This window comes from Sarcophilus harrisii, chromosome 4 (assembly GCF_902635505.1).
Source record: "Sarcophilus harrisii chromosome 4, mSarHar1.11, whole genome shotgun sequence".
NCBI lineage: Eukaryota > Metazoa > Chordata > Mammalia > Dasyuromorphia > Dasyuridae > Sarcophilus > Sarcophilus harrisii.
Window position 1 is genome coordinate 175,086,980 of NC_045429.1, and position 23,974 is coordinate 175,110,953.

The window sequence follows — 23,974 nt, forward strand, 5'->3', positions numbered from 1 at the left end:
TAGATATAGATTAGATAATACAGTAATTATCTGTAAGAGATCTTTTTAAAAATTGGGTTTTTTTCTGAATATTTTCCTCTGTAGATTCTGTGGGAATGAAAAATATTGTAATTGTAATTGTCTATAAAGGAATAGCAGTTTTCAGAGGCATTATTTCATTCCTTTATTTGGCTTAATAATTTTTCCCTGGGTAAGCCTCGCATTCTTGCTAATAATTGTCTACATTTTTTTTACTAGAATGATTGTATATACCAGTGGACATGCTTTTTTAGCCTTTGCTGTTACTCTTTTCGCTGTGGATTTTTGTGCTTTAATGCTTCATAGTTATTGATTTAATTTGTTATTTTTAAGAGTCTGGGAAAGCTGCTGAAGCCAAACAAGGTACTACAAAAGGAGCCACACAAGGTAAGAAAAGAAGTTTTTCTCTAATCTTTCATTTGGTTGATTTTCACAATATTGTACCTGGAGAGTCAAGCTGTGAATTCTGTTTGTTGCAGAACAGTACCATCTGCTGGCAGAGTAGGGAAGAGATTGGTTTTGTCAGTTTTAAGTGATGGTTCCATCCTGTTTTGATATGACATGACTGTGATCACAGATTTAAAACTAAAACAGATCTTAAAGTCCATGCTGTTTAAATGATCTGCTTTTATCTAGAGAAATTTAGTCTCAGAAAAACGTTATAGTGTTTATCTACATCATATTTATCTTATCTTTATTCTGTGTGTGTTTTTGTCTATGCTTATCTGTGTATACAATTTCCCCAGATAGAATAGATAGAAGTTCCTTGAAGGCAAAAGCTGTTGCAGTTTTATTTCTATATCTCTAGCACCTAGCACAGTTCCAGACATATAAAAGAGGCTTCGTGATCGCTTGTTCATTGATTGATTCTGTGAAAATGATCCTTACTTTACTTCTTGAAGTTTACCTATAGGAATATAAACTGCAAAAGTTGCACATATTTATTGGTTAAGGGATCTCCTTACCCAGATTTCCCCACAAACAACAAAAAAATTGTCATATGGGGAAATCAGAACAATTTACAATTCATCAGATTTTATTATTATCACAATAATTATAAAGCATGTTTATTATGAAATATAACTATAAAATAATACCACGAATTCCCACAAGCTACCCCAGAAATTACTTTTATTTGTTTATAATCACAACATTAATACTTTGTCTTGAGGGAATAATCCTGATGATAGTCTTTATGAGATCCATTGAAAGACACTGCTTTTGCATCAAGTTGCCTCTGATCATGAAGAATGAAACTTTCTTTTAACAGAGCTGCCTTTGAATCATATCCATTGAGAAAGCCAGGATAAGTAAACCTAAGTCCAAAAGTACTAAGTGATATATGCAGAATAATTTAACATTCCTGACATAAGGAATGATGTTGATCATAGAAAAAAATTTAGGTAATTAAAAAGGAAAGTTGCTAGTGACTTCTTCCATGAAAAATGGCCATGACCCATACATATAACCTGTAAATAAAAGGCTATTAAATAAAAAAAGAAATAAAAATTAAAATTAAAAAAAAGAAAAAGAAAAATGGCCATGGCATATCAAAGAGAAGGTTAAAAAAAATCCAGCATGTTACAAGAAAACTTTCCTACATAGCATATATGAGATTTTGTAATTTTAATACTGTGAAATATTCTACTTATGGGGGTTTTTAAAAATCCATTTGTGCAGAAAATCTAAAGTATTACCACCTTATACCAATTTTAGAGTAACTTCACAAATCAAGTGATCCAAATTTTAGGGAAACTTGGTAGCATGGTAATTAGAATTTCAGACTTAGAGTCAGGAAGATCTTCCTGAGTTCATATCTGATCTCAGACACTCAATAGTTCTGTGATCCTAGGCAAATCACTTAATTGTTTGCCCCAGTTCCTCATATGTAAAAAAATGGAGAAGAAAATGACAAACCATTTATCTATTATCTTTGCCAAAGAAACCCCAATTGAGGTTACAAAGAGATGGACAGGACTGAAATGACTAAATGACAAAAAAGGACGTTTCATAATGCTACCAGAGTAATTTTCTAATGAAACAATATGAAGGAAAAAAAGGAAAGAAACTGTATTTTGGAAATTAACAGTAGAGGAGGTACAGCAAGCCAATAGATCAGTGTTACTGGACCATAAAGTATATGGTGAAGAGTTAGATATAGAAGACAAAATGTAGGAAGGGGATAGTTTATAAGGACTTTAACAGCCAAAGGACTTATATTGAATTGTTAAGTGAGGATAATACCAAAGATATAATTTGCTTATGTTTAAGCAAAATGTTGGCAATGTCTTTAGAGAAGACATACCTTCATTGACAAGTATATTTAGAATTGGATGGATGACAAATAATACTGGTAATTATATAATATTTTAAGATTTGCAAAGCACTTGAAAGATTATTTCATTTGATTCTCATAATTCTGTGAGTTCAGTGATATTATCTACATGTTTAAATAAAGAAAATTAAATTTGGAAAGATTGAAACTCATGCAGAATCACACAGGTTATAAGGTTCTGAGGAAGGTTATGAATTTGGCTAGTGGTCTATCCATTGTACCTTCCAACTTTCTCAGCTTGGAAAGAAGCCTTTGGTGAGTGACCAAAGTGACTGGGTAAAAAAAAAAAATCTTAAGTCCTTATGATGGGGTTCAGGGTTGTGTCCCCAAATGATGAGGTTTGGTGCAGGGCAGGGAGTTGTGGGAACCCCTTTGGTTGGCACAGAGATTCTTCATAAAGGAATTTACAAACCCGAAAAGCTAGAATGGCAAAAGAAGTTTATTACTGGCATTGGGAAATCGGCCTTTTCCTTGGTGCCAAGGTCCCAATAGTGGGATATAAAGTTTCTAGCAGAGAAATCCCAACAGTGAGGTGAAATAAGGTCTTGTTAGGGAAATGGAGAGATAAAAAGGAAGTAATACTGAAAGAGAATATCATTTCAGCAGGCAGAGGTTTGCAGCTTATGTCAAGGGGAGAAAGAGTTTCCTTGGCATGGCATATTAGGTCCTCTGCAAGGAGATGGGTTGAAGGAAACTTGTTTTATGAGCAGCTCTTGGTGGGGGCTGGGAGCAGTTTGAGCTGGATTCAGAATAGAAAATCTTGGAACTGAATAAGTATCTCTGGGCTAATCTCCAATTCAATAGATTTGGAATCTTCAGCTTGTGCTAAGTAGGAGTGGTCCTGGACTCAACCAGTCCCACCCAGGTAACAGAATGAAACCACTTTATCTTGATTCCCTGGGGCAGGTCTCTCAGGGGAGAGCTTAGCATTCCCTCCAAAGTCAGAAAGAAAGAGTTTCAGGGCTCTCCATATCACTTATACTTATACAGTATTAGTAGAGAATTTTTGCCAGAGTGGGAGCTCATGAAATAAAGTTGAGAGAAAATAAAGAAAGGAGGAATATTTAAAAAGGAATATGCAGAGGATGACAATTAGGATGATCAAAGGCCTCAACCCACCCCAGAGAAGGATCAGATGGAAGAATCAGAATTGATTTCCTGGAAAAGAGAAGTTTCAGCATTTGAAAACATGTTATGTGGATAAAGGATTCATCTTACTCTGCTTGATATCTGCTTGATATCTAACAAATGTTGGAATTTCAGAGAAGAATATTTAGCCTTATATAAGTGAAAATGTGTGAAAAGAAATGAATATTCAAAAGAGGAATAAACTGCCACAGGAGCTAATAACTCTTACATACTGGAAATCTAGGAGAGATCAGATGACCAAGAATTATATATTATATTATGAAAAGAATGTTTACTTCTGTACAGATTGAATTAGAGGACTACTTAGGTTCCTTAGATTTGTTGATACTTTTTCTTTTTGCTGATGATATTCTGCTAATTGAAAATTTTCTATGCCTCCCCTCCTCCATTGTCTATCACAAGAGGTAGACACTCTTGGCTATGAAAAGATTTTATAAAATTTGACTGCAAACTACCCACCAATATTGCCTCATGCTACTTTCCTTAATGTAATTTACATTTTAGTTAAACAGAACAAGTTTCTGTTCTCCGTTCTTATTCTGCCTTTTCCTTTTGTCTTGCATTTGCTTGTGCTTGAAACATATAACTCATCCCTGTTTCTTGAAATGTGACCATTCTCCCAAATCCCATCTCAAATGATTACTTCCTTTAGGAAGACATATCTTCTTTCTTGACCACATATATCTCTGACCCAAACTTCAGCCTTTGTCCCAGGATAAAAAACAATTTTTAAAAAATTTCTTCTTCCTCAAATTTCTTAGAGATTTTTGGCCAGACCTCACATTTTTCATTTATCTCACTATCTATATCATAACCCATAGGCTCATGGGATTACAAATATTAGGTTATATTTTTTAATATTTTTGCATGTCTAAAAAATTATATATATACATATACATGCACATATATTTTATATTTTTTTCATGATGCAAATGGCTAAAGGATTTATAAAGGATCTGAGTGGTCATTGAGTACAAATCTATCATTTTGTAGAAAAGAAAACAAGTACAGGGAGATTAAGTGGCTTGTTTAATCTGAATATTTCTGTTTCCTCCATTTATACTGTAAGTTATTTGGGAGTTGTCATGGCTCCTATTATATTATTAATGCCACAGTGCCTTTCATACACTCACACAGTTGTTTTGTTCTTCCTTCTCAAAGAAGACCATGACATCAGGGAGGTGATGCCATGACATGTAAGTGAGGGAGGGCTGTCCAAGGTCACCTGCCTCACTTTCCCCTCCAGAGCCATCAGAGTCAATTGGCAAGATATAAATCAAAACAACTGATGAAATAGAAGACTTTAGCCTTTTTAAGCTAAGATCTTCAAAAGGTCTGTTTCACTGTGGTTATACCTATTCACTGATTAAGGTTAGGTAACAATTGAGGCAAAGAGTCTTCTCTTTCACTTAGTGCAAAAAAAAAAAAAAAAAAAAAAAAACCTAGAAATAAATAAATTTGGGAGGGGAAGACCCTCAGGGTTTCTGCCCAAAGCAGAAATGACTGCTATTTACACTCAGAGTTAATCACCATAAATTAAATTAGGTGACAAAATTGGGTTGTAACTAATTAGAAGCTTGATTGTTCAGTTCTTCTCCAAGAGGCAAATGATAGTTAGCAGCTCTGTTTTTATTATGTATCAATAGGTAACAAGAAGTGTCACTTTGCAGGATTCTTGATGGCTTAATTTTGCAGAATTCACAATAAGCATTTGCAAAAAGAAATAATTATAAAGCTTATATACAACATGCATTATAGAGAATCAGAATAGGAAATAAAGACATTCTCTAAACAGCTAGGATAAGACTATCCAAATTATACCAGCATAAACTTAAAAACTCAATGACTTCAACACAAAGGTAAGCAGAGTAAAAGATATGATGAAAACATGCTTGGAGAGTAAGAAAAAAAGATGATAATAGATTTTAGACAAATTTTTTACATTTTAACATTTAACTTTTTAAACTTTTTTTGGAAAAAAGTCAGCAAGCATCAAACCTGCAAAATCACAAGTAAACAATTTGATTATGTTTTAATTGAAATATAATGACCAATTACCAAAGCATGAGCTATTTTAATGTTGGAGCCACCAACTTGAGAAAAGATGAAGATGAAGAGCTAATTGGAAAAAAAGAATACAAAATGGAAAAATACTCAAATGGCAATTGAGGTAATAATGTAAACAAATATATATATATATATATATATATATATATATATATATACTGTAAGTTCCTTGAGAGCAAGGACTATCTTTCTATCTCCAGTGCTTTAGCAAAATGTCTGAAAGAGTATGTGCTTAACAAATACTTAATAATAATAGCTACCATTTATATAGCATTTTAAAGTTTGAAAAATACCTTACAAATATCATTTCATTTTATTCTTCCAAAAATGAAAAGATTAATCAAGCATTTATTAAACACATACTATCTATCGGACACTGTGCTGAACCCTTTATAAATGCTATTCTCTTTTTATACTGACAACAACCCTGGGAGGTAAGTTATTTTTTAACCTATTTTACAGTTATGAAAAGGAGAAAATAGATTTAAGTGATTTGTCCAAGTATATACACCTAATAAATAGTTAAGTCTGGATTCAAACTCGACTTCCTGACTCTAGGCCCATTTCTATATCCATTAGGCATTCTAGCTCAACCATTGCATTCTGACACAACTGTGCTTTCTTTTCTAAGATGTTGACTTTTCCCTCACAACTTTCATAACTCTCCTGTAATGCTCTCATTTCTTTTCTCCATTTTTCTATCTTTTTAAAGCTCATTTTTGAACTCTTCCAAGAGACCCTTTTGAATTGGAGACCTTTTCATATTCCCCTTTGAAGCATCATCTACAGGCAGTTTGCCTTTATTGTCCTCTTTTGGGTTTCTGTTCTGGTTTTTCCTGTCTCCATAGTGGCTTTTTATGATCAGAGTTCTTTTTGCCTTTTTTGCTCATTTTTAAAGATTGAAGTCTGCTTTTAGGGAAAAGGGAAAATTGTCCCAAGTTTCCTTTGCAGGACTATAGGCGATTCTTACAAACCACACTAGAGGCAGGGCTACCCAACTGCATTGAATGACCTGGCCAAGTCCTGCCTGTTATGCTGGGGTTTAGGGACTCATAATTTGTCTTCAGTGATTGTGTTGGAGGTCTTAACTGTGGTCTTCTGAACCAGGACAGACTAACCAATGCTGCAGTATTTTGGCTGAGAGCCTCCCACTAGAATCCCTGCAATAAACCTCTCCATGCCCAGAACTTTCCTGAAGTCCTTCCAAGATATCTTATGCTGGAGAATTATTATACTCCAAATCTTTGTGGGTCTGTCACTCCAAAATTTGTCCAAACACTTGATCTAGTGTTGATTCCAAAGGGAGCCAGAAAGAACTCGGGCAAAGCCCTGTCTACTCTCTGCCATTTTGGCTCTACACTCTCCTGAGCTAAAATTTGAAGTCATTTTTTCCTGATTACAAGTCTAATGGTCTATCAACTTTGTTTTTGTTCAGCATAGTCAGGATTTGAAAACAGGTCTCAGTCTCTAAATATAAAGTTATATTGATTGTACCACATTATGAGCTGTTTCCTGTTTTGGACGTAGAATAAAATTGCAGAATCATCCTATTATGAATTAGGCTAATACTTAGTCCCTTTTCATTTAATCATAATTATAAAATAGTCCTCATCAGCATTATCAAGAGCTAAGAAAGCAAGGCCTAGTGAAATCTTTGAGTTCATCATTCATTTTCTCAGAAACAAATCTGAGTATTGTTTAGATATCAAGCAGATGCTTTTTTAAAAAAAAAATCTCAGTAGGATCCATTACTGTCAAGATGTCAGAAATTCAACACTATCCTGTGTTTTGCTGTTTCCCTCAGGAGCTTCCATGTGATTGAGCCTTCTGAGAGAATAAGACTTCCTAAGTGCTGTGGGGAGAAAAGATGTATTGCCTCATCCTTAAATTAGAGTTATTGAGAAGAGAAAATGTTTGTTAACTATTCTTAAGGTTGATTTCAGATCCAGAGGATTTCATGTGGATGTCACTGTTATTGTGTCATTTCAATCTTGCCCTACTCTTTATAACCTTATTTGGGGTGTTCTTAGCAAAGATACTGGAATAGTTTGGCACTTCCTTCTCCAGCTCATTTTACAAGTAAAGAAACTGAGATAAGCAAGGTTAAATAACTTGCCCCAGGATCACACAGCTAGTAAGTATTACGAGGGCACTCAGGTCTTCCTGACCCTAAGCCTAGTCTTCTATCTTCTGTACTACCTCCCTGCTCGTTCAATTGCATACCTAAGAAGAATTCACAAATAGCCATCAGAATTTACTCTTTGAAATGAAGGATGTGTGACAGTTTTTTGTGATGGCTCTCTCCCTTAGGAAAATTAAATGAACAACCTTATACCATATGTTATTTAAAATAAAAGTGAAGTTTTTGAAATATTTTCTCAATGAAATGGCCTGGACAATGCCCACAGTAATTAAAACCTTGATATATTGGATACATAACTTCAATGATTTTCTGTAAATCGGCTCTTATAAGAACATGGGGACAGAATGAAATTGTACATGGAAAAAAATTTACTCACACTTAAAAGTGATCAATTTGGGCATTTGAGAATTGAAAGATAATTGTTGATCATGGTACTTAACTTGCAAATCTACATTTTTCTTATGAAGTGCAACACTACTGAAGCAACATTGAAAATGATAGTGTGGATAATGATTATGATGATGATGAGTGTAGGGAATGCCTGTTCATTAACTTAAATTTTCTTTTGATGATAATGATAAAATGTTAAAGTGTAATAATTTCTACCTACAGAGTTTTTACTGAAAAACATGGGGACTGAAAAAAAAAGAGGTTCTCATTTTGCTGCTCTTCTCTTTTTATTTGATATGTCTACTATGCATTAACTAGATACATGACATACCCTATTATAATAAAAGGTATTGAAGATGGTATGATGATACCTGAATGTCATGTTAAGGAATTTGGATTATAGCCTGAAAATAATTGCTGCTATCAAGTGTTGTTTTTTTTAACACAACAATAACAGGATGAATATGAATTTGAAAATAAATCTGTTACTATTGTGTAGTAGACAAAAGCAAAAGATTTGAGGGAGGGAGAACAGTTAGGAAGTTCTTGAAGTATTCCATGGAGATGGGATGAAAAAGAGAGAGTTTCTGGAAATACTTCAAAAGATAAATTGGTGAGTGACTGATTGCATGTAGGTGAAAAATAAGAGGAGGAAAAGGCAATGATTATGCAACAGAAATAACAACCATTAAGTTCCTGCTATTTACAAGACACACTGTGCTGGACATCAGAGGCACATAAACACAAAAAGGGAAAATTTCTGCCCTTCTTAAAGAATAATTCTATTAGCTTATATTGGAAGAGAATGATGCTATTAACATAAGCAAGGAACATGATGGGCTTAATTTTATACAACGTGTATTTGAATTGATGAAAAAATTGGCAAAAAGTAAGAAAATAAAATGAGTTAATAAAAAAAAAGTCAGTAATTGGAGTACTACTTGTTCTAAAAGTTTAGAGTTACTCTAGAGTAACTAGTAGACTAAAAAGTCTAGAGTAGAGTGTAACAGGAAGAAACATAAAAAAATATCACCAAATGTATTAGCCTAGAACAACTCTACTGTATAGAACATAGGAATTTTTTTTAATGGAAAAAAGAGAAAGGGTGGTAATGAATTTACTAATGTGCAATATTAACTCCTTGACATTGTGCATTAGAATGCATTAGACACCTGTTTCTGGGCTTCCATAATAAAGTTTTCAAAGTTCCCCCATGTCCTACAAAAATATTCATCAGAATCAGCAAAAGTACAATATATCACCAAATTAATTAATATGAGTAGAGATTTTAAAGCACTTTAGGGTATCATTTCCTAGTGTACTAGTGCCTTACACTAGCTGTAGATACCAGCTAGTTTTCTCTTTCCAAGAAAAAAGATGATGAATAGTGTGAATAAAGAATTTGATATTAAAATTTGGAATACATTTTTAAACAGTATAATAAAGATTTATTTAGATTTTTTCAATTTCATATGGTAGTTCTACCAATATTTGAAGATCATGGTATAACTTGAAAAAAACATAATTTGTAGATAGATAGATTATATACACACATACTCACACCCCCACACATATATACATATAGGATTAACTATATGCCCTAGTATTTTGCTCTTGTAAATACCAAATGGATGCTGGATATTGTAATCCCAGGAATTGGGAGCCCTATCTATATAACAAATGCTAATGACACATAGTATAATACAATTTTCAGGTAGATAAATATGTATATACCAGGTGTATGGTTTGATGAATACTATAGGAGATGAAGAGGATGGAAATTAAATATGTCAGGTTAGACTAGAGAAGCAGAATATATGGGGATTACAAGAAGTACATATATACATATACATGAGAGAAGTGACTTGCCCAAGGTCACACACTTAATCAATGGCCTAAGATAAGATTTTAATTCAGGCCTTTCTAATTCTGCAATTTAGAACTCTATCCTTTGTACCTCTTGGCTGCCTCAGGAAAAAATGAAGTATTATTCATTTTTGCTCAGAACCCAGAAAAACAAACAAAACTTGCTGCCATTTTGATGGAGAGTGCTTATAACTTGAGATCCTAACTTTCAACTCATTTCAATATTGAATGATAAAAGAACTGAACATTGAAAGAAAGAAAGAAAAACTTCAAAAATAAGCACTCTGATAAGTGGGGGAGGGGGGAAGTGAAAAAGAAAAAAAAAAAAAAAACTTTCCAGGATGGGGTGGTTAATAGTAAGGCTTTATTTTAAAGACTCAAAAAGTTTTGCAAAACACTTGGAAAACTTTAGTATCAGATGTTTCCTTTTTGTGTAGACTTTATACCAGTGGATTGGACTCCAAACCTTATAAATCATCTTCATTCTCCCAATTCTTTTGCCTTTTAAAAATGGTAAAATGGACATTTATTAAAGAAATAACTTTTCCTATGAATAAAGAACATAAATTTCAGGAAATATTTACAGAGAAAATAATATTCTTCTGATGCTTTAAAAGGTATATTATCTGTTACCTTTCTTTTTGCTAAATAAAAATGTTCTCAGCACTAGACATGAGCAATTTAATTGAAATACATTGATATCATAGACTTGTTAAATGTTAGAGTAGGAAAGGAAGAAAAGTGCCATTCTACTCCAATCCCTGTTTAATATTTTTGATAAGTGATCATCTAATGCAGGGGTCCTCAAACTACGGCCTGCGGGCCAGATGCAGCAGCTGAGGACATTTATCCCCCTCACCCAGGGCTATGAAGCTTCTTTATTTAAAGGCCCACAAAATAAAGTTTTTGTTTTTACTATAGTCTGGCCCTCCAACAGTCTGAGGGACAGTGAGCTGGCCCCCTATTTTAAAAGTTTGAGGACCCCTGATTCTAATGCATATTTGAATGTCAACATCCATAAATGCTTGTTTATGTTCATGGCCACTTGAACTTTTGGATATTAAATACCCACCCACTTTTAGATACCTCAGTTATATTTAGCTCAAATCTTTCTCTATGTACTTTTGCCTGTTGATTCTAGGATAGTTTTCTAGATTTAAATAGATGATACCTAATCTCTTTTCACATAAAAATTTTATAAATATTTGAAGACTTCTGTCATGTAATTACATGACAGTAATTAGCTTTTTTGGTAATTTTTTGCCCATATTAAACATCTCCAGTTCCTTGAACCTATTCTTCTGGGGCATAGAAATCATTCCCTTACCAGTAGTGACCCAGGATATCAAAGATGATTCATCTTCCTTATTATAGGCCTTATAGTTTTAAGATAATCATCATACCATTCATTTTTCAGCACGTAATTTCCATTCAGTTACTTTTTGTAGTACATACCATGATTCTTAGCAAAAAAAAAAAAAAAAAAAGAGTAATTGACACTGTCTGCAATATATGATTATTCTACAGCTTATGTTCTTGAAAGTTTAATCAAATAAACAAATAGTAGTAAAGATTTGCATCATATTTTTATTATACAAGTTTTTAAATTTAATACACAAAATTCATAATCATTCTGTAATATATATATATATAACTATCTTGAATTCTTTAGATTATGAAACTTTATTAATCCAATATCCTTTAAAAATATACATTTTGACCTCATTTCTTTGACCTCATTTCTTAAACATATATAGAACTAAATCAAATTTATAAAAATAAGAGCCATTGCCAATTGAGAAATGATCAAAAGATATACACAGTTTTCAGATGAAGTAATCAAAACTATCTAGAGTCATATGAAGAATATTCTAACACATTGATTGGAGAAATATGAAATAAAACAGTTCTAAGGTACTATGTCATATCTATTGGATTGGCTAATAAGGCAGAAAAGGACAATGATAAATGGAAGAGGGGATGTTGGAAAAATGAGACAATAATGAAGCACTGGTGGACTGATTCAACTATTCCGCAGAGCAATTTGGAATGATGCCTGAAGAATGATAAAATCATGACTTGGCAATACCATTATGAGTTCTCTATCCCAAAAGAGATTTAAAAAAAGGAAAAAGATCAATATGCATAAAATATTTATACCACCTCTTTTCTGGGGGCAAATAATTGGAAACTGAGGGATTGTCTATCAATTGGGGAATGGCTGAACAAATTGAAGTATGTGATTGTGATGGAATGCTATTGCCTTATAAAAAATGATGCCTTGGTAAAAAATGAAAAAAAAAAAAAGATGCTCTCAGAAAAACCTGCAAAGACTTTGATGAGCATCTGATGCAAAGTGAGATGCACTTTGTATAAAGTAACAGCAATATTATAAGATAATCAATTGTAAATGACTTAGTTATTCTCAGCAATACAATGATCTAAGACAACTCTGAAGGACTTATGAAGAAAGATGTTATACCTCTAACAAAGAAAGAACTGATTGTGTCTGAATACAGATTGAAACATATTATTTTTTACTTTATTTTTCTTAGAGGTTTTCTTTTTTTGGGTCTATGTTTTCTTTTACAACATGATTATTATGAAAATATCTTTCATGAATACATGTGTAAAAAGTATTGAATTTCTTGCTTTCTCATTGGAAGAGAGCAAAGGAGGAAGGGAAAGAAGTTAAAAGTCAAAGTTTTAAAAATAAATCTTAAAAATTGTTTTTATATGTAACTGGAGAAATTTTCTAAAATTTATTTTTTTAAAAGAGGAAAAAAGAAAATATACTTTTCCTCCCAATACATAATTGATTAAAGAATCCAAGTTGAAGTATAGCTTTTTCCCCCTTCTCATAAGAAACAGAAATTCAGAAGATATTAAATTCCAGTTAAAATTTCTCAGACTTTCTGACTAAAAGGGGATATTATTTTTGAGTCCTAGTCTATTCATTTGTAAGGTCGTAAAGAAAAAAGATTTTACTAATAAAAAAGTTTGAGTCCCTTTTTTCATGGGATGAACTACTGTTTCAATTTTGTAGACTAATACTTGTGATGTAATTTTTGAAGACATCCTTTTGTTTCAACTTTTTACTTCATTCCCTTTATATGAGCACAGAGATATTTAGTACTCCTCTAACTTTCCAGAGGATATTAATTCTTTTAGCTTGAGATGCACAAAAATTTATCTTTTACTCTTATTCTTTGAACAAAGCTCGACAAAGCTTAATTATAGGACTTGTCACAAATATATCTTCTGATTTTCTTAATGTTTGCATTTTAAAGTCTGTATTACTTCTAAATTTTATGAAAGGATAGTTTTGTTTATTTTTGTATAGTAGTTCTAAATTAGTGAATCATTAAATGTTCATTCAGTGAATATAAAATGCTGTCTTCAAATTTCAAGGAAAAGTTTTTTTTTTTTTTAATTTAAATATGTCTTAACACTCTTCTTTTTGTTTTTTCAGCAACATCTAAAAAAGAAGAAAAGAAAGAAGGTAATTAAGTATAATTTTTATATATTATCAAAAATCTATCTTGCAATTAATGTGAAAAACATTAATTCATTTAAGAAACCTTTATTAAGTGTATACTACATGTTTGAATTATTCTAAAATTAAAGAAATAGAATTTGGCATTATGGGAGTCACAGTTTTAGTCCTCAACAAACTTGCTGTTTCAGGAGAAATAAACTAATGGCACAAATAATTATAATACAACATGGGTAATAGAAAAAATACATCATTCAACCTCTAACAAATAAAGATTAAAAGCTAAGGACCATTTTCATTCGGTTTATTTTCTGGGACATGCAGGCTTAGTTTTTTGATGGTCAATTTACAGCATTAAAAGAAAACCTGTACCCAGAGTTTCATTTTCTTTTTTACCTTTTTTCCAAACATTCAATAACAGGAAAGACTAAAATTGTTGTTCTATAGTGCTCCTGAATGCTCACATAAATTTGGTTTTATGGACACAATTTTCAGAAAATCTTATAGAATTTATTTAATCTTTTGCATGATAAATCTCTTTGTATTTCAGTTTAGAAGAGAAACATTTTCTAACATAGATGAAAGCTTTTCTAGAGACACAGGGAAAGAATGGAATTTTTTTTTCAAATCCCCATTCCATAAGTTTAGGGTCTGCTCTTAAATATATTAACTATACAAACTACAGGAGAATCCTTGCACCATAACTCCTTTAATATCTCCCATTAGCAGCAACCAAACCCACTTCTTTCACTTTTCAGCTACAAATAAAATATAGCCTTATTGTACTTCATCCTTTCCACTTTCTTTTATACTTCTTAATGTAAGAAAACATGTTTGTTGTTATTTTCCTTTTAAAGAGAGGAGTCAAACCATATATATATATATATATATATATATATATATATAAAGAGAGAGAGAGAGAGAGAGAGACAGGGTATTCAAAGATATATAAAATATGAAAGGGTTGAACAATCTAGTAAAATCATAGCATTCTAGGATGTTTATTTCAACTTAGAAAATTACCATTTCTATTATAATGGGATTTTGGCACATTCCAATTAAAAAAACAAATGATTTGTTTTACATTAGGGAGTTTACATTGAGATTTTGCACAAGCCTATCTAATATCTGCAGAATTATATTCTGCTTCATAAAACTGGAAAAATGAGGCAATAATCAATAGTGTGCTTAATGTAAGATTATATATGTGGTAGAGCTGCCTAAGGAAACATATTTTCTTTTTCCTATTTTAATCTCTTCCCATTACAGAAGATAGGAGGAATCCATATATTCAACAAAGACGTTCACAAGAATAAGCCTTTGCTGAGAAATTGAAGTAATGAAAGCACTTACATATGTTCCCTTCCCTTCTCTCCCCCCAGCATTTGGGAAAGAGAATTGTATATATTTAGCATAATTGAGTCAGAGAGTAGAGGAGGAGACATAGATGACTTTGAGAAATAAGAATTCATCATGTTAGATTTGGGGAAAGTGAGAACCTGAGCAATTATGTTTTCAGTCATGGAAATGGCAATGAAAGCATAAAAAGTTTCTGTGTAATTTATAATAGTATTTAAATGGTATCCATAAACATAAGCATTTTATGTTATGATTTCCCTTGATTTAGAGATACTTCCTAAATATGAAGTTCTTATTTTTATTTTAGCTCCCTTAGTCACTCATTCTTCTAATGGATGAATTAAAAGTTTTATTTTAATTCCTTAGTAACTAGTGCTGTTGGATGATGGTTTGTCTTGTCCCAGTTTTTGACGATTCTGGCTCAGCAACAAGAATGAAATATTTTAGTTATTTTTGCCATCAGAAAAACCAAGGAGTTTGTGTTCATTTTAGGAGGTATGAAATTGGGCTCCTCTGGTCTATTTTTGCATTCCTGTTCAATTTCTTACATACCTTGGGGCTCTCCATCTTTATTACATAAAAATAAAGAATTCAATTGCTAACCTTAGACTAATACAAGGCTCTCTTCTGATTTTGAGGAAATAATCAAAAACTGTGTGAGACTTTTAACAATAGTTAACAATTGTTAACAAATGTTAAAAATAACTTCCCCACAAACATTTAGATGAACTTTTAGACCAGAATCAATTATCAAGTTTATGAATTTTGTCTTTATTGCTCCATCTCTTGTGGTGCATGACCAGGACTACACTGATTTGCTTCCTCTTCTGCTTTTCTAATTGTGCATCCAGTACTGATAATACATCTCTTGTTTCTTAAGTAGCTCTGAATATACATAGTTTGTCCAATGAGTTATTATAATGTGCACAAGTGCCATTTGGTATAAATGACTTCAAAAACAAGTCCTAGGCCTAAAAAGACAAGTAACAAAAGCAATAAATTAAAATACTTGGTCTTGTTGGGTTTTTAGCCTGCAACTTTTTGGTGTTAATGCAATACAAAGGCAGATATGCCCCAAATGGAAAGCTCCTGAAAAATTCTAGAATCTGGGGACTTTGTTCAGATTGGGACAACCTTATCTGTGTTTTTTTTTTGTTTTTTTTTTGTTTTTTTATTTTGGCTCTTCCTCAAAACAAATAGTCTTAAAAATCATCAATACTGTGAAATAAATCATGTACATTTGTCCTTCAGTTAGTAGGCTCTAATGAGGTTAATTTTGTTGTTGCTATAGCCTTGCATGAAATTCCACATTTCCATGGGTAATTCTTGCTAATTTTTAATACTATACTTGAATAATTGCTAAAGTGGAATGATTATCCATGATAAATTAAACAGCTTGAGAGCAAAGTGCTGCTTTTATTTACATCTACTAGATATTTATCTTCTTAATCAAAGCCTGTTGTTTAGTTTTCTGACCAGGAGTTTTAATAGCACGCGCGTGCGCGCGCGCGCGCACACACACACACACACACACACAGGCTCACAAATATTTGCAATTATAATTATCATTTATATTCAGATAGAATGTATCTCATTCTTCCACCCATTAGAATGTGAGTTTCTTGTGAGCAACATCTAGTTTCACTTCTGCTTCTTATATCCTCACCATTTATGTGTAGGTGTTTAGTATGTAGTAGGGGCTTAAGAAATGCTTGGTGATTAATTGCTTAGTATTCTCATGCTTCCCTAAAGAATAGTCAGATAATGCTGCTTTGTAATATAATTTTGGCTCCTAACATATTATTCTTAATGTAGAATATTATGTTTACCTATTATTTGCTAATATTATGACATTTTGCAGGGTTCATTTTTTTTTTTTTAGAAAAATTAAGACAAACCATGTCATTTCTTTAACCATTATTCCTTTTAGCTAAAAATTAATGTAATTGCTTTAGGGACCTCGGTTTATAACTAAATAGGATATAATTCTCTTGAAGAATTTCCTAAAGATGTTTCAATCATTTTCTGAGAACATTAAATTATAGTTGTAGATGAGGTAACAGAAAAAAGAAACCAAAAAAAGGTTTAAAGAATAAAATTCATGGAGAAACAATTTAATTCTACTTTCCCCAAAATGGGGAGAAGGAAGAAAGACTTATCATTTACTTTAACATTTTTAAAAAAATATATTTTGCAATACCTATTATTTCTTTTTTCCCACTGCTCTATCAATAGAATAATGTATTTTAAATATATATAATGTATACATAACATATATATATACATATATATGTATATATATATATATATATATATATATATATATATATATTAGTCCAGCAAAACAATTCCCCAGATTTGCTGTTTCTAAATATACTAATTTCCTTCTGGATTTTAAGTTTATTACCTCTCTGGCAGAAGGTGAATGATATGAATAATCTTCAGTCCTCCTGATTCATGGTTTATTATTTCATTAATCAAATTTCTAAAATGTTTCAAAGTTACATTTCTTTAAAATGTTGTCATTATGTAAATTGTTCTAGCTCTGTTCACTTTCCTTTTTATCAGATCATCAAGGTTTTCTGGAATTTTTCTGTCTACTTTGTCATTTCTCAAATCACAGCAATATTCTATTACATTAACATCCCATAATTTATTTAATTATTCTCTAACAAGCAGATACTTCCTTGAATTTCAACAATAAAGTTGCTTTAAATAATTTTGTACATATAAGACTGGAACATTGACTTAATAGTGGCATAAGTTGGATCAAAGTATATGCACATTTGTTAACTTGGAGGGCACAAGTCTAAATTCATTTCCACAATACCTAAATCAGAGCACAGATCAATCAATAAAACAATGGTGTCTGATTTTCCTCAGCATCTCTAAGATTTGTTGTTGCTATGATTTGTCATCTTAAACAGTTGGATGTGTTATATTTATATTTATCTAATTATCAGTTTTTAGAATATTTTTTCATATGCTTATACATTGCTTGGATTTTATCCTTTGAAAACTACCCATTTGTATCCTTGAACCTTTGTTTCTTTTCAAGGGATAGGACTGAAGACAAGTGACTTTACCCTTTTTGACTTCTATTTTCTTAAATGAGGAGATTGGAGGAATTCAATTATCTCTACTGCTCTTTCCAACTCTGTTATTCTATGATCCTATCATTCTATGAAATACACATCTTCAAACAGAAAGGACTCTCACTTAAATCCCATGTATAGTCATTTACTATAATCAATGTAATTGTTCTCATGTTCTGTCAACATTCACTTCTTTTCCTCCCAATTTACTTTCTTTCATGAAACTAGAACTTAATATTTTCTGAATGTGAAATATGTTGCTTACATAGGTAAATATATAGAATGAATACATATAGGTTAATGCATAAAGGAGAAGATAATGAAAATATTCATTAATAACTAGACCCTTGGAAAAATTGCTCATAAATTTGGCAAGTCATTTTTTTCAAAACATTGCTCTTGTTTCATTCTTTGCTTGACTTCCAGCCATGAAAAGCATCAATTTGATTGCAGATTCATGTTAATAACTATTTTAGCATGTTCCTATAATCAAGGAGATTATGTCTATGCAAAACCTATTTGAATGATATTTGATTTTTATTATTATATTTATGTTGCAGATATTAAAATTGCTCAGTTTCTTTTAGAAAAGGATAGCTATGTGAACCTCTTTTATTCCACCCCCTGCCCCCAAAAAGAGTACTTGTATTTAATACTGTTTTTCTCTGAGAAAATGATGCAATATGCTTTTTCAGGACATTTTAAGTTTGATTTAATCAGTTTCTGATTTATAACATCTGTCTGCTGAACAAGGTGTTTCTCTGTTTTCAGGCTCTAAGATAACGAAGACAGCAGATGGTAAGGGAAAAGAATCTTTCTTTTTTTTTTTCTTTCTAAACTAAGGATATCAAAAAATATTACTTCTACTTTAAGGAGCAATCTAAAACACTAAAAGTATTATGAACTGAAAAGAAGGTTCTAAATTAGAACTGCTATGAAAAGTGAAACATTTAGCATCAAAAAAAGTAAAGCCTTACTCTGACAATCATGTATTAAAGAAGTGCTGGCTTGACAAATAAGCATTCTATAATAAATGTTTGTCTTGTACTACTAGAAATATGTTGGTTATAATGTTTTTTACAAGTTGATTTTCTGCCAATCAGTTTTGTAAATGTTATCATAGATAAGCTACAGTTCTAGTTCACCTGGGAATAAAATCAGCTCTAGGAAAACTTCTAGCCTATCTTCACTACATTTGTCTTATTCTTTCTTTGGTCCTCCCTAAGTAGTTTTCAAATGCTTATTTCCCTTTTTCTTTCCAATCTCTATTGCCCACAGTCAAAACCTTTCATGGGATCATAGAATCCCAGAGTTAAACTATACCTCAGAAATCATTGAGTCTGATGAGCAGGAACCATTTCTATAGCTTCCTATGAGTAGCCATTTACTTTCTTCAAGGCCACCTGTGATAGGGGACTCAAATTTCCCTGTTTTTACCAGAAAAGACACTGGCACCCAGCGGGTAGAAAAATCTATGATACACAAAGGCTTTGCAGAAGAATCTATTTAGGCTCTCACTGCCTGAGCAAAACTCAGTTTGGCATTCCTATGGATTCCCAATTGGAAGTCTTTGTCATCCTGCTGCTTTCTTTGAGTTCATGATTAGATAAAAATGTTCTGAGTATGTTAGGTATACAGAAATGATATTTATTATTTCAAATATGTATTAGAAACAAAAATTGATAAACATATAGAAGCAGTAAACAAAGATCTATCAAGACAATGCAGATAGCCCATTAATGTTTGCTCATAAAGTAAAAGGCATTTCTTCAATCACTATTGGATCATGAATAGCCTCTGTCCTCTAGAAGCTTAAAATTAGATTTAATGGATAGAAAATTTATTAATTGATGCATGTTAAGAATTAGAAGAGTGTTTATCCATCATTTATTTTTAGAGAACATATCTATAAAATACAAATGCAGCAAGTAAGAGAAAGTACATTGTTGTTCCACTGCTTCAGTCATATTTGATTCTTTTTTATCTCATTTGGGGTTTTCTTGGCCAAAATATTACCGTGGTTTCCCATTTTCTTCTCCAGCTCATTTGGCAGATGAGGAAAGTGAGGAAAACAGGGTTAAGTAACTTGTCCAAGATCACACAGCTAGTTAAGTGCCTGAGATCAGATTTGACCTCAGGTTTTCCTAACTCCAGGCCCAATACTCTTATCTCCTCAGGCACCTGAATGCCCTAGTAGGTAGATTAATGTTTACAAAATATATGGGATTTGCAACGAAAACTTCTGGTGAACAGTGAGAAGTACAGTAGAAATAATGCTGATTCTATTTTGAAGGCTTGGATTTGAATTCTTGCTCTGCAGTTTACTCCCCATGAGATTAACATCTCTAAAGCTCAGTTTTTATATGTATATCTATATATACAGCAATATATAGATCATAAAGTCTATGAAATACTTACTAAAAATTCCCTCAACTTTGTTTTTGAAAACAGGTCCCATATTTTACCAGTAGACAATAATTTACAGAACAGGGAGAAATTAGATTAGAGAAATTGATTAATTTGTAGAAATTGTTTAATACTAAAACACTTAATGAGTAAAGAGTCATTGATTTTTTTTCTTTGTTCATCTAAACTTCTATGAAAACAAAACTCTCTTATTGTGTGTTCTATTTTAATATCATTGTCTCCTATACCTCATTAACTGCCAAACTTGTGTCATCAACACTTGGATTAGAAAGCTTGGTTAATTTGTTAAGGACTTTTAGGAGATAGGAGTTTATATCTATAGAAAGAAGATAATTTTCCATTTCTAGTTAAGGTTACTATTATTTGTTAATAACTCAGCATTTTCAACACTTTTAAGAGAAAGCATACAAAATATCTCTTAGTTTAAAGATCTACAACAAAGATTACTGATAACCTCAATCAACATTTTCTTTTCTTTTTCTTTATCCTCACCCTATTCAAAGTTCAATATATAAATTCAGTTTAATTCAAAATATATTTATGAAGTACTTATTTTTTTGTATGGTACTGTATTTCCTTCTTTTGGGGTTCTTTTTCCCCTCAGGTGACAGCATTTAGAAATGGGTTGTTCAGATAAAGTAATTCTTGGTAATAAGTTAATATTATTTCCCCAATATCAACACAGTTTATTACAAATATTTCAGAGGCCCTAAAAATTAACAGAGATTAGGAATTTTGTGATGGCAAGCTAATATCATCGGACCAGAACCTTTTGCTGCTCTTCTTTAAATCATACCTCTTTGCTTCTTACATGACCTATCTTTCATGGTTGTGCTTTTTATTAGTCATTGTAAATCTTGCTGAATTACGCATACATTTTCATTCTTTTTACAATTTTGTTGTTCTTCACTAAAATGGAGATTTTATTAATATTAAACAGAAAAATGTTTAGGAATGAATTCATATCAATTGGGTCTTCCCTTACAAATGATAAATTACTGGAAGGAACAAACATTGTCAAAGTTAGCTTAGATGACCTCTGGGGTCCATTCCAGTTCTAAATTTCTGTGATTCTATTATCCTATGACCCTCTCTCAGATGCTTCTCAAGGAGATAATTCCTATAAAGCAATTCTAGTCTGAATGCTGAGGTCAGATTATTCCTGTGCCTATCAAGAAAGATTTAAAATTTACAATTTAATATTTGCCTCCCTAGCTTGATCCATTAAATTATCCAATGTTTTTTTCTAGCAACATACATCCCTTATCACGTATGGAAATGTATCCATGTTTAAAATGAAAACAAACTTAATTATTTCTGTAGAGCTCAGAGGCCTTTTCCAATCCTCAAGGATAAGTGGAAGTACCATTCAAATATTGATCGGTTCCTTCCTTGTCATAAATGGTAGAAACAATTAGAACAGAGTAAAGGTCTTCATCAAGAATAAGGAAATGAAAGGAGAACTAGGGGCAGTGTTAACGATAAGCAAGAGAGAAAAATACAATTTTTTCAGGGGATCTGAATTTTTAATGTGATCATCTATTCTAATTGACAATGCATTCAATTTGCAGTTTAAATCCTGTCTCTCTAAATAATTACCTGTTAGACCCTTTGGCAAGTGAATTGTTCTCTACGCTAAGATCATGCTAGATCATTGGTTCTCATTGAGGGGTTCTGGGACCTATTGGTGTTGCCAAGATTCTTTCAGGGTATCTTCAAAGTCAAATTTATTTTCATGATAATGTTTATTGTAATAATCAAATAGAAATAACAATAATAATATCTTTTCATTTCTAACGTGCCAAGTCTGGCAAGCCATATGGTCCCAATCAAGATTGAGGTTATGGGATATTTCTGGCAGATATAGAGATGTAGAGGTCAGCATCCAACTGACAAAGATGTTCTGAACCATTGGGAACTGGATAATGGGGCAATGAGGTTTCACTAGGGAAAATGAAGACCCATGAAACCTCTCAGTGTTAGAAGATGGTGTTAATTGGCTTTCCAGAAGATTGTCTAGAATAATATATTCATTTATTTGGCATAATTTAACTATACTTCTCTGTATCTGTGTATATTGTCATGTTTTTAAAAGAATACTAAATACCAATCATTTAAAAAAATTTCCAAATCATGTTGAAAAGGCATTGACAAAAATAGCTTATCCTTTTTCCCTATTAAATATATTGGTGTAAAATATTCACAATTGGGCAATCTTCTTCAAAAAAATCATTTGGCATTGGGGGAGTAGGAAAGAAAGAGAAAAAAGAAAAGAACAAGAGGAGGAAGAGGGAAAAGGAGGAAAAAGGAAAAATAATGAAGACTATGGTCTTATCATTTTAATAGATTAGTTTTCTCTTTCTTAAGGTAGTAATTATTCATATCTCTTTCATCTTTCTTTCAGCAGAGCGTTCCAAGGAAAAAAGTAAGACAATGATGCTATTGCTTTTGTGCCAAACTGCATTATTGCTATTGTTCTCTGTCCAGGTGAATGCTGTCTTTTTGTCTGGACAACTATACTATCTTTCTGAAGTATCCAGCTTTTAAATTATTTTAATTATAAGCATACAGTGCTTTATTGAATGCATAGGTTCTTTGGGTAAGAAGGCTTATTGAATGTGCTATATCACTAGGCTTCAGAACTCAAATGATAGGGTCTTTAAGTCAGACTCATATAATGAAACAATGAGTCTTTCCAGGTCACCTGTGATCAGATACAATGATATAATGGTAGTTAATGAAACAAAATATGTGTCTTCAGACTATCAACCCTTGCTTGAAATAAATAGGTTATTTCTCTTTAAAAAAGATAATGTAAACATTTCCTGGAAAGCAGTTTAGATTTTCATAGTTTATGATTACTATCTTCAACTTTACCACCTCAGGTTGACTGAGAATATGTGAGGCATTGCCTTTTAATAGTATATTTTTAGGGTATACCCTAAGTGAATAGTATGGAGGGATGGTTGCCTGAACCTTTTGCAACAAATACCTTATGCCTTTATCATTGCTTTGGATTAATTTTAAGCAAAATCCTGTCATTTAAATCATTCTCTTAAATAGTCAGCTACTTAGTGTGCACTTTAATCTTCTAGTTATCTTAGTTATTTCTTCCTCTGAAGAAAAGTACTATAAATATGTATAGTATTTTCTTTTGTTAATCTTAGTGTTCATAACTGTAGTTTTAACAAATCAGCTTACCTTCAGTAATATATTTTTTTCATGTCATTGCCTTTTCTAACTATATCTAGCTGAAAATAAAAGTTCCCTCCTTTATATTTATTTTTTTTTCTGCATAAAACTATTAGGATTGTATGAAATTGTGGTACTTTAAAATCAAACTGCCTTGTTATACGAATGAAGAGGATAATGTAATTACTCTCTAAATCAGGCAGGGGGAGCAAACTAGCTATGAAGGAGAGTAGATTCATTCATGCATTTATTTATATAAGGGTCTGTGCCTATGTGCAGGTGAGTATCCACATGCTTTTTAAAGAATAAACTACCAACTCTGAAGGAAGATAGGTGACAACCTGGAATCTGAAAAAATGTTTCTAAAAAATATACTGAACATTACCAGCTTTTACTCTCTTACTGCTCATGAAATATATAGTTCCCTAGAAATAATA

General features: G+C 31.9%; 1 long non-coding RNA gene across 1 annotated transcript; it reads left to right on the forward strand.

The window, feature by feature from the left end:
- The first annotated feature begins 348 nt into the window (after nucleotides 1–348).
- On the forward strand, nucleotides 349–22,768 carry LOC116423683. The gene is made up of 4 exons (XR_004234192.1): nucleotides 349–405; nucleotides 13,441–13,470; nucleotides 18,690–18,716; nucleotides 22,750–22,768. It is a non-coding gene; the product is annotated as an uncharacterized LOC116423683 (long non-coding RNA).
- Nucleotides 22,769–23,974: the final 1,206 nt, after the last annotated feature.